This window comes from Dromiciops gliroides, chromosome 3 (genome assembly GCF_019393635.1).
Source record: "Dromiciops gliroides isolate mDroGli1 chromosome 3, mDroGli1.pri, whole genome shotgun sequence".
Taxonomy (NCBI): Eukaryota; Metazoa; Chordata; class Mammalia; order Microbiotheria; family Microbiotheriidae; genus Dromiciops; species Dromiciops gliroides.
The window spans coordinates 73,247,072-73,258,632 of record NC_057863.1 but is presented as its reverse complement, the minus strand read 5'-3'; the positions used below and the strand labels follow the sequence as shown (position 1 = coordinate 73,258,632).

General features: G+C 39.6%; 1 pseudogene; it reads right to left on the bottom strand.

Annotated features, from left to right (window-relative positions):
* Window positions 1–811: 811 nt before the first annotated feature.
* The window catches only part of LOC122747160, an 82,766-nt pseudogene continuing 72,016 nt past the window's right edge, over window positions 812–11,561 (bottom strand).

Genomic DNA, 11,561 nt, shown 5'->3' with positions numbered 1-11,561 from the left:
ACAAATTGTTCTCATCTTCCCATTCCACCAGAGGAAGTCTTCATATGCTTGGGGTAGGCATCCCCTTAACTCACTGACAGGTTTGAGGCTGGTTGGTTACCCTAAACCTGGTTTAGCCTATCTGTCAAGATAATTTTACTGGGGTGTGGCTGCTGCACAGGCTACAGCTTCTTGGAGCCACAAGTGAGAGGTGGGGGACGGGTGGATGCCAAAGGTGGATGAGCAGCTCTGAAAAGGGCTCAGCAAACACCAAATACTCCCTGAACACGCCATACATGCTAAGATCTATGAATCTGTTATCTATCTAAGCTCTGAATCTATGAACCAATGAAAAGGCTAGAGGACAATGACCATCCCCTCCCAATATGTACATACATATTTCTATGCTCTTTGATATTCCTTTTGCTATACTTCCAATTACCAGGATCAATTATTGGGAAAATCAAATACCAGGTCATCTCTCAACCTTTGCCCACAACCACCCTTATTTTAGAGAATGGCATAGACAAGAGCTGTAACCAGAGCAAGGCAGTGAATAGGCAATCATATTATCCATGGGGTGCTTCCTCTCTGCCTGCCCCATTCCTATACCAGCAGCAGTAGCCTCTTTTGGGGGTGCAGGGCACTTCCTTACCCTTTATGAGTTTAGAAACCTTCTGATGTCCTGGGGTAGGTATCTTCCCCACAGGTATTGTACCACAGGTGAACCTACCTTTTCTCCCTCACTATTGCCATTTGGTTGGGGAACTTTTTGTTTGTTTTGCTTTAGTCATTGGTGGTTTATTTAACACAAATAAAAATGTGTAAATTTTTACACATTTTCTTCACTCCTCAGTCTAGCGTTTGGATTGGTGATCTTGATGGCTAGCTGAGCTGCTCTCTCAACTATGACTTTCCCATTCTTCAAGGAAACATTATGAGCAATCTCAGCACAGTAAGATTTGTTGCACATCAGCAGCACTTCTAGCTCTTTGACATTGTGCACCAAAAATTTCCTGAATCCACTAGGTGACACATGTTTTGTCTTCTTATTGCTTCCATAACCAATACTGGGCATCAATATCTGGCCCTTGAATCGTCTTCACACTCTGTTGTCAATGCCTCTTGGTTTACACCAATTTCTCTTGATTTTTGACATATCGGTCTGACTGGTGGCAGATGAACTTCTTGGTTCTCTTCTTGATGATTTTGGGCTTTACAAGCAGGCATGGCGCCGGCAAAGAAGGAGCTGCTCCTCCTCAGGAAGCACTGAGGGAGAGAGAGAGAGAAAGAAGGAAACTACTATTGCCACTTGTGCCAGAATCCTAAAATGAGATATGTAGGCAGTCATCACAACTTATATCATTAGGCAAAGTTTAGTAGTTTGTATCTTTGAGGAATTTTTGGAATTCAATGGGTATACTTAGACTGGTTACCTTTATGAATTGGGTAGGAAGGAAAACGTTCGAACATATCAAGTATCTCTAACAAACTGGCAGCAGTGTTGGGGAAATGACAGTTCAAGTGAAAATACATCATTTTCCAACATCAGAATTCATCTAAAACTACATTTTACTGAATTTGGTTCTATAACCTGAGCCAGGATGTGTACAGCATTGAAGGAATACCTTTTTTTGGTTTAAGGAGGAGATTCAGGAAGAATGTATTACCTTCTTACTTGACCTAACTTGGGAAAAAGGAGGAATAGTGTGGTATTGATGATCGTATCTGTACTTTCATATTATAAAACTGTAATGAATGGGACTTGAGAAAATCTATTACCTTTGCTGAGGAGGACATCAGAGGAATGAGTTATTCAAGCAACCTTAAGAGAAATGGGTGGAGCTAAACCATGATCATTCACTGAGTTCAAGATTTATTTACCATCTCAGTGCTGCCAATGTGCTTGGAAATAGAGGCATTCTGAAAACAGTAATTAAATAAGAAGTCTAAAAGTGGGTGGGGGATTTGAAGAGGAAGAAAAGTTTGATTTTCTGGTGCCCTGGGCAGTTAGGTGGCACAATGGATAGAGCGCTGGCCCTGGATTCAGGAGGAGCTGAGTCCAAATCCAGCCTCAGACTCTTGACACTTACTAGCTGTGTGACCCTGGGCAAGTCACTTAACTCTCATTGCCCCACCAAAAAAAAAAAATCTAACTTCCAAATTTTCTGGGGATTCATTGCAGAGAGCACATATGGGGAACCCATGCTCAAAAAAAGTAATAATGAAGTCAAATGAAAATCAGAACCATATCCTCTAGGACATCTAAGTGGACCTAGGTTGTAGACTAGAGCAAGTGAAGAAATTAAGCTTTATTTTCAAAGTAGAACCTGCCAAAAGAAGCATCTAGTAAATTTTCTTCAGATAAACTGACAATAACAAAGGGAAAGAGGTCAAGAATGCGTTAGGATTCCCCAAACCAAAGTCAACACCCCCTAGAAGGGTTAACAAAACTATTACAAGGTCAGTGAAGTCCAGAAAAAAAGAATCTTTGGGAGCCAAAGAGAGAGAAGATCCTTTCTTATCAAGGAACCCAGGGATAAACACAGGAATGAAAAGGGACATGAAATCATCCAAACTCCTTCAAGGATGGTGAGACAATTCACTGAAAGGACAATCTGAAGGTCGTAGGTGGAGTCTCAAAGATCTTGACTAAAAAAAAGTTCCTTCTGCAAACCCAGAGGCCTAAACCTAGAAATTAGGTTTGGAAGGAGATTCAAGAAGGTCTGGTGAAATCAGCCTTGCCAACCTGCAACTTCTGCAGACCAGGAACTTGGACTCAAGCTTCTATGAACTCAGGCAGCCTATCTCTCCGGCCATAAGTCACATTATTCCCCTTCAGGCACTCGATGGTTCATTCAAACTGGATCTTTCTTAATCCCAGACACACTAAACATTTCTATCTCCACACACCTTTACTAACATACCTCCCTGAGCTTAAAACACCTTCTCTTCCTCCCACCCCAATTCCTCCCCATCCTTTTTAGCCCAACACATCCTCCCTCTCTCCAAGAAGACACCCCAACATCCTTGGCTGATAACCATCTGCCTCAGAACTCATATTTTGTATTTCTCTAAGGCAGTTACTTAGCGCCAAATATTGTGGTTATCTGTGCTTTTGTCTCTTTCCCTTGCTGGATTTAACTTCCGTAATACCAAAGATTATGCTTTACCTAAATTCTCTCTCTCTCTCCCAGAGTCTATAGCAAAGTTCCATGTACACAAGAAACAATCATTGTTTATTAAACAAACTAGCATTCAACTCTGGAGAAGGAAATGGCAAACCACTCCAGTATCTTTGTCAAGAAAATCCCGTGGACAGTATGGTCCACAGGGTCATAAAGAGTCAGACAAAACTAAGCAACAACAGCATTCAACTCAGATGGGCTAGAACTTAAGGGACTCGAGACATGAGCTGAAAAAAGTGATTGAGTTAGAGATGCAGAGGAGAAAGAAAAATCTCAGTCAAGCTCATCCTTATTTAGAATTAGATGGCCAAAATTGGAGGTTCAAACCAGACAGGAGGGGTAGGCATGAAAGACATTCTCCATAACCATTAGGGATAGATGGATGGTACAATGGATAAGACTTGGAGTCAGGAGGACTTGAGTTCAAATCGAGTCTCAGAAGCTTGCTAAAGTCACCCAGAGCCTGGGTAAGTTATATGATCTCTTTGTGCCTCATTTTCCTCATCTGTTAAGTGGAGAAACTAATAACACCTACTTCCCAGGATTGTTGTAAGGATAAAACGAATTAACCTTCAAATAACTTTGTGAACCCTTAGAGCACTATATGAATGCCAGAGGGAGAGGGAGAGGGAGGGAGAGAGAGAGAGGGAGGGAGAGAGGGAGAGAGGGAGAGAGAGAGAAACACATACTCATAGCTGGAATATGAGCAATATACTTGATAAGTCACTGGCCTAAAATACTGAATAACCACAAATATTTTCACTTTTTAACACTTGAAGAAATAAAGAAAACATTCCATGTTTGGATTGTAGTTGGTTTCTTTTTCTATTTTGTTTTTCAGGTTGCATAGGAGTGTTGTGTAGTCACTCCTGCGGTTCCATTAATAAGGTAGAACTGGCTCTTTGCTCAGGAGAAAATGATGCTATCAGTTGTCCCCACAAATGAAAGCGCTTTGAGAAGTTGGAAGTGCTACATCATTGTATTGTTCTTATTATCATTTTCCAGTTTCCTGCCGTCTATTACAAGGTCCTGACAACATCTATGAGGGCTCATGATACAACTCCAGATATTAGCAATTCCAAGGATGAGATCTGATGCTGGTTGTCAGAAAGCCACCCAGAAAATATATGTAAATTACACGTGTGATGGAATTTAATTAATATCAAAGGCCAAGGAGATACTTTTTAGGGAGTGGGAGGAGACAAGGTGGAATCATCCCTTGGCAAAGGTCTCTGCAAGAAGTTTTTTAATGTTCTTTTTAGCATTCATTCAAACAACCCAGCGAAGAGGATGTTGTGATTTGGAGAATGATTCTCTCAGACACATTTGCATCTCTAATTTCTTTTCTGAACCAAGTCAATCAATGTACCATTTGGGAGACACCTGGAGGGTACCTTGCTTGGGAGCCTTCTGGAAAGGGGAAAAAAAAAAAAGCTGAAGAGTCCATTTGTACTTGAACTGCCTGTAAATAATTCCCAAAGTTCTCTGGTGCTATGGTAAAGGAAAAATAGGAGAGACCAATTGAGCCAGCTTAACTAGAGGTTTTCTAATGTCTTGCATTTCAATGTATATGCTTGTAATAAATGCTGCCCTCAGCTCTCTTCAAGGTCTCACTATGGAGCTGAAAGCCAGCCTATTACTGTCCTTTAAAAACAAATGCAGGTGGGATCCATCCCGCTTTTTAGTCTTGCTCCAGCTGCCTGGCATGCCTTAGCTTTGAGGCATTGATCTGTGCATCATAAATATAAGGAAAGCCAGGTGAGTAGACATGCTTTTCAAATGCTTCTAAGATAAAAATAAACTCTCTAGCCTGGCATTTAGGGCCCTCCACAATCTGCCTCCAAACTCATTTTTTTCAGACTAGTTTCATATTCATGTACTCTATATTGCATCCAAATTGGAGTACGCTAGATCCAAATGTTAAATTTTTAATGTGAGCATTTACACCTCAGAAATTGTCAAATATTACAAAACAAGGCTTGATGTATTACTTTATCGATGGTCTAGACTTAAGAAAATGATCATAGGAAATGTTAATAATATAGATTAAACTTAAAAGTATGTCATGCACATATCCCCCCACCCCCACCCCACCGAGCTCATTGTTAAACATTTACCTACACACTCCTGGAACTAGACTCCCATTGATTCTGAGAATCAGAAACACTGTCTTTTACTTCTAATAACCTCTCACAATCTTTATCTTCCTATAAGGAAGAGGTTATGTGCTACTTGGGGCAGCTGGGTGGATAGAGCATTGGTCCTGAAGTCAGGAGGACCTGAGTTCAAATCTTACCTCAGATACTTACTAACTGTGTGACCCTGGGCAAGTCACAACCCCAATTGCCTTAAATATCCAGAGCCATCTCCAGTCGTCCTGATGTATATCTTGCTGGTGGACCCAGATGGCTCTGGAGGAGAGAATGAGGTTGGGGACTTTGCACAGCTCTCCCTCACTTAAATCCAATCCACTGCAAGTCATGACATTATCCCAATGTCATGGTCCTCTTTGAGAATAAAGGACAAACAACATGTGTCATAACCCAGGAACTCTATGAACGCAACTACCAAACACTCTTCACACAAATCAAATCAGATCTAAATAATTGGAAAGATATCAATTGCTCATGGATAGGCAGAGCTAATATAGTAAAAATGACAATACTGCCTAAATTAATTTACTTATTCAGTGCCATACCAATCAGACTACCTAAAAATTATTTTATAGAGCTAGAAAAAATAATAACAAAATTCATCTGGAAAAACAAAAAATCAAGAATATCCAGGGAAATAATGAAAAAAAATTCATAGGAAGGTGGGTTAGCGGTACCAAACCTGGAGCTCTACTATAAAGCGGCAGTCATCAAAACTATTTGGTACTGGCTAAAAAATAGAGTGGTAGATCAATGGAATAGGCTAGGCTCAGGAAATGCAGTAATAAATGACACTAGTAATGTAGTGTTTGATAAACCCAAAGACTCCAGCTTCTGGGATAGGAACTCAGTATTTTACAAAAACTGTTGGGAAAACTGGAAGATAGTATGGCAGAAATTAGGCATAGACCAACATCTGACACCTTATACTAAAATAAGGTCAAAATGGATACACAATTTAGACATAAGAGATGATACCATAGGTAAATTAGGAGAGAAAGGAATAGTCTACCTATCAGATCTTTGGAAAGGAAAACAGTTTTTGACTAAACAAGAGATAGAGTATATTATAAAATGCAAAGTAGATGATTTTGATTACATTAAATTAAAAAATTTTTGTACAAACAGAAGCAATGCATCCAAAATTAGAAGGGAGGCAGAAAGCTGGGAAACAATTTTTGAGGCCAGTACTTCTGATAAAGGCCTCATCTCTAAAATATATAGGGAACTAAATCAAATTTATAAGAACCCAAGTTATTCCCCAATTGAGAAATGGTCAAAGGATATGAACAGGTAGTTTTCTGATGAAGAAACCAAAGCTATCTATTTCCATATGAAAAAATGCTCTAAATCTCTAATGATTAGAGAGATGCAAATTAAAACAACTCTGAGGTACCACCTGACACCTATCAGATTGGCTAAAATGACAAAAAAGGAAAATAATAAATGTTGGAGAAGCCATGGGAAAATTGGAACACTAATCCATTGTTGGTGGAGCTGTGAACTGATCCAACCATTCTGGAGAGCAATTTGGAATTATGCCCAAAGGGCGATAAAGCTGTGCATACCCTTTGACCCAGCAATACCACTTTTGGGTCTTTTTCCCAAAGAGATCATGGAAGGGGGAAAGGGACCCACATGTACAAAAATATTTATAGCTGCTCTTTACGTGGTGGCAAAGAATTGGAAGTTGAGGGGGTGCCCATCAATTGGGGAATGGCTGGACAAGTTGTGGTATGGGGAATACAATGGAATACTATTGTGCTATAAGAAACGATGAGCTGGAGGAGTTCAGAGAAACCTGGAGGGTCTTGGGTGGGCTGATGATGAGTGAGATGAGCAGAACCAGAAGAACATTGTACACAGTAACATCAACATTGAGTGTTGATCTACTGTGATGGACTATATTCTTCTCACCAATGCAATGGTACAGAAGAGTTCCAGGGAACTTGTGATGGAAGAGGATCTCCAAATCCAGGGGGAAAAAAAAAAAAAAGAACTGCGGAGTATAGATGCTAAATGAACCATACTATTTCTTTTGTTTTTGATGCTGTTGGTTTTTTTTTCTATTTTGAGGTTTTCCATCATTGCTCTGATTTTTTTTCTCTTATAACATGACTAATGCAGAAATAGGATTAATGTTATTATGTGTGTGTGTGTGTGTGTGTGTGTGTGTATATATATATATATAAATAACCTATATCAGATTACCTGCTGTCTAGGGGAGGGGGGAGGGAGGGGAGGGAGGGAGAAAAATCTGAAATTGTAAAGCTTGTATAAACAAAGGTTGAGAACTATCTTTACATGTAACGGGAAAAAAATAAAATACTTTATTAATTAAAAAAAAAACACAACATGTGTCATTTCCTTTGTCACATCACTCTTGATTCCTTCAAGTGATTAGAGCACTCAGGGCAGCTAGCTGACACAGTGGATAGAGCACCAGCCCTGGAGTCAGGAGGACCTGAGTTCAAATCTGGCCTCAGACACTTGACACTTACTAGCCGTGTGACCCTGGGCAAGTCACTTAACCCCAATTGCCTCACCAAAACCAAAACAAAATGATCAGAGCACTTTCCCTCCCTAGTTTTCCTTGGATTAACTATGTATCTGTGTATACATTGTATGACCCAAGTAGATTGTAGGTTCCTTGAAGACCGAAATTGTGTCATTTGTTTTCTTTGGATTATGTTGTTCTTCAGTCATTTCAGTCTTGTCTGACTCTTCCTTTACTCCATTTGGGGTTTTCTTAGCAAAGACAATGGAGTGTTTTGCCATTTCCTTCTCCAGCTCATTTTACAGATGAGGAAACTAAGGCTAACAGGGTTAAGTGACTTGCCCAGGGTCACACAGCTAGGAAGTATCTGAGGCTGGATTTGAACTCAGGAAGGTGAGTCTTCCTGACTCCAGGCCTGGCACTCTATCCACTATGGCACCACCTAGCTGCTTACGGTTACTAAGATTTAACATAATTCTTTGTATATAGTAGACAGTAAATAAATGTTCATTGAAATTCTCTCATTCACTCATTTATGCATTCAGCAAACATCTCTGAAGCACCTAGCAGATAACAATGGACTTTGCTAGGTACTATAGGACTTACAAAGATTTTTTTTTTAAAAGATGTGCTTCTCGGGGGCAGCTAGGTGGTGCAGTAGATAAAGCACTGGCCCTGGATTCAGAAGGACCTGAGTTTAAATCCAGCCTCAAACACTTGACACTAGCTGTGTGATCCTGGGTAAGTCACTTAACCCCAATTGCCTCAAAAAAAATTGTAATAAAATAAGCATATTTTTACAGCTGGGGAAACTGAGGCAGACAATAGTTAAGTGACTTACCCAGGGTCACACAGCTAATAAGTGTCTGAGGTCAGATTTAAACTCAGGTCTTCCTGATTCCAAACCCATCACTCTACTATATCCCCTGGCTGCCTTGACCATTCTCCCTATATTTTATCCTGGTCAGAGCACTTTCGAAGAATTGTGTTCATTTTTCAGCACCACATCTTAGGAAGGACATCAATAAAATGGAGAGTGTCAGGAAGAAGGTTACTACAGTAGCAAAGTTCCTTGTATCATCATGTCCTGTGAGGACTGAGTGACTGGCAAAATGGGTAGATGCTTAGTCAAGACTTAGAGGGGAGAGGTAGCTAGGTGGTGCAATAGATAGAGCACCTGCCCTGGATTCAGGAGAACCTGAGTTCAAATCCGGCCTCAGACACTTAACACTTACTAGCCGTGTGACCCTGGGCAAGTCACTTAACCCCAACTGCCTCACCAAAAAAAAAAAAAAAAAAAAAGGGGGGGGGGGAACATCAGCTGTCTGCAAACATTAAACTAATGTCACAAGAAAGTATGAAAGAGGATTTAGATTTGTTTGTTCTGCTAAGCCCCAGAGGGCAAAATCAGGAGTAACTGGTGCAAGTTGGAGGCTTGCTGCAAAGAGCCAAGATCAACATTCTACAGCTGTCCTCAGAGGACCTCCAGTCTGATTCCCTCATTTTACAAGTGAGGAAACTGAAACCAGAAAGTTTCTTTGGCTTACCTAAAGTCACACTGGTAGTAAATGTTAGAAGTAAGATTTGTTAAATTTATTTTTATTCTGAACATAACATCAAACAAAATGTGCATATCTACATGCATTGTAGAAGAGAAATAAAGGAAAAAAGGAAGGAAGTTGTAAGGAAAGGAGGAAGAAAAGAAAGAAGGAAGGAAGGAGAAAAATGAAAGAAAGGAAGGAAAGAAAAATGTATACAAAACTAGATATCTCTTATGTATAGTTTGCTTTTGTGTGTGTGTGTGTGTGTGTGTGTGTGAGGCAATTGGGGTTGACTTGCCCAGGGTCACACAGCTAGTAAGTGTTAAGTGTCTGAGGCCAGATTTGAACTCAGGTCCTCCTGACTCCAGGGCCAGTGCTCTATCCACTGCACCACCTAGCTTCCCATTTGCTTTTCTTTTTTAGCATGTAATACTTCTAACCTATAATTTTCTTTCTTTCTTTCTTTCTTTCTTTCTTTCTTTCTTTCTTTCTTTCTTTCTTTTTTTTTTTGCGGGGCAATGAGGGTTAAGTGACTTGCCCAGAGTCACATAGCTAGTAAGTGTCAAGTGTCTGAGGTCAGATTTAAACTTAGGTCCTCCTGAATCCAAGGCTGGTGCTCTATCCACTGCACCACCTAGCTGCCCCCCTAACCTATAACTTTCAAAGCTGACCTGCTATTTGTGACTTTTTGCCCTTCCTTTTGTTTTCTTTTCTGCATTTAAAAGAGATGCCTTAACCACCTTTTTTTCTTTTCCTTTTTTCTCCACCTTATCCCTCTTCCCTCCCCCTCCCACTAACTACCAACCCCCATTTAAAAAGAATAAGAAAAACAAAATATTTGTAACAAACAAGCATAGTCAAACAAAACAAATTTCTACATTGGTTGTGTCCAAAATATCTTATTCTGTGTCTTGAGTACAACAGTTCTTGATCAAGAGGTGGATAGCATGCTTCGTCATTATCAGTCCTCTGGATTCATGAGTGGTTATTGCATTGATCAGAGTCCTCAAGTATTTCGAAGTGATTTTTCTTATGTTGTTAATGTTACCTTATTCATTTATCAGTTCATTCACATCTTCTCATGTTTCTTCAAGGTCCTTCTTTATGGCACAATACCTGTATACACAACAATTTGCTTACCTATTCCCCTGTCAATGGGCACCCTTTTGTTTCCAATTTTTGCTCTACCAAAAAGAGCTGCCATAAATATTTTGTATATATAGCTGTTTTACCTCTTTCTTTGATCTCTTTGGTGTACAGGCCTTATAGTAATATAGCTTGGTTAAAAGGTATGTGCTATTTGTTGGCTTTTTGGACCTAGTTCCAAATTGCTTTCCGATTCCAGTTCTAAATTGCTAGCCAACAGTGCATTGGTGTTCCTGTTTTCCCATAGCCCCTCTAAAAACTGTCATTTTCTTTTTTTGGTCATATTTGCCAATCTGAATAGGAGGCGGAACCTCAGGGTTTCTTAATTTGTTTTCATTTATTGGTGATTTGGAAATAGAGGCAGAATTTGAACCCAACTACCTCTGACTCCAGAGGCTTGTTCTACTGAGCCACACTAAAAAAAGCCAAATATTTGAATAATATAGTTGAAAGCTATATTACTTAATGAAGCCTTCCTTTTATTATATTATTCATATGTTTATATACACATACATGTGTATCCTTTTTTCCCATCTTTGGGTATTCCTAGCTACTGAGCTTTGTGATACCACAAGCTATATTTCCTCTGCCCCAATTAAAGACCTTATTTTTCCTATATTGTTTCCTTAATTTCCAGGTTAACAGGTCAAACTTCAGAGTTACTTTAATTTGCACTTAGTTAATTTTTAATAATGTAGACCCATGGGTAGGATTTGAACTCAGCTCCTCTGACTCCAAGAGCCATTGTTTATTCTACTGTGCCACACACTAAGAACAGCCAGTGACTTAAATGCTATATTCTTTATACACAAGGCCTTCATATTTATAAAATACATTGAAATTTTTTTAAGTACAAGCAATTTCTGACATATATGCCCAATTTCTAAAGGTCCCTTATCCTCAAATAACAATTAATTCTTTACACTTATAAAGGCATGGCCTGCTGATTCCAAAGATGAGTGCTACTCCAAAGTAGAAGAATATACTGGGAAATGGCCCTCATGTGAGTTCTTCAAGGAACAGCTATATAACTACTTGTCCTCGAAGTTATGGGACA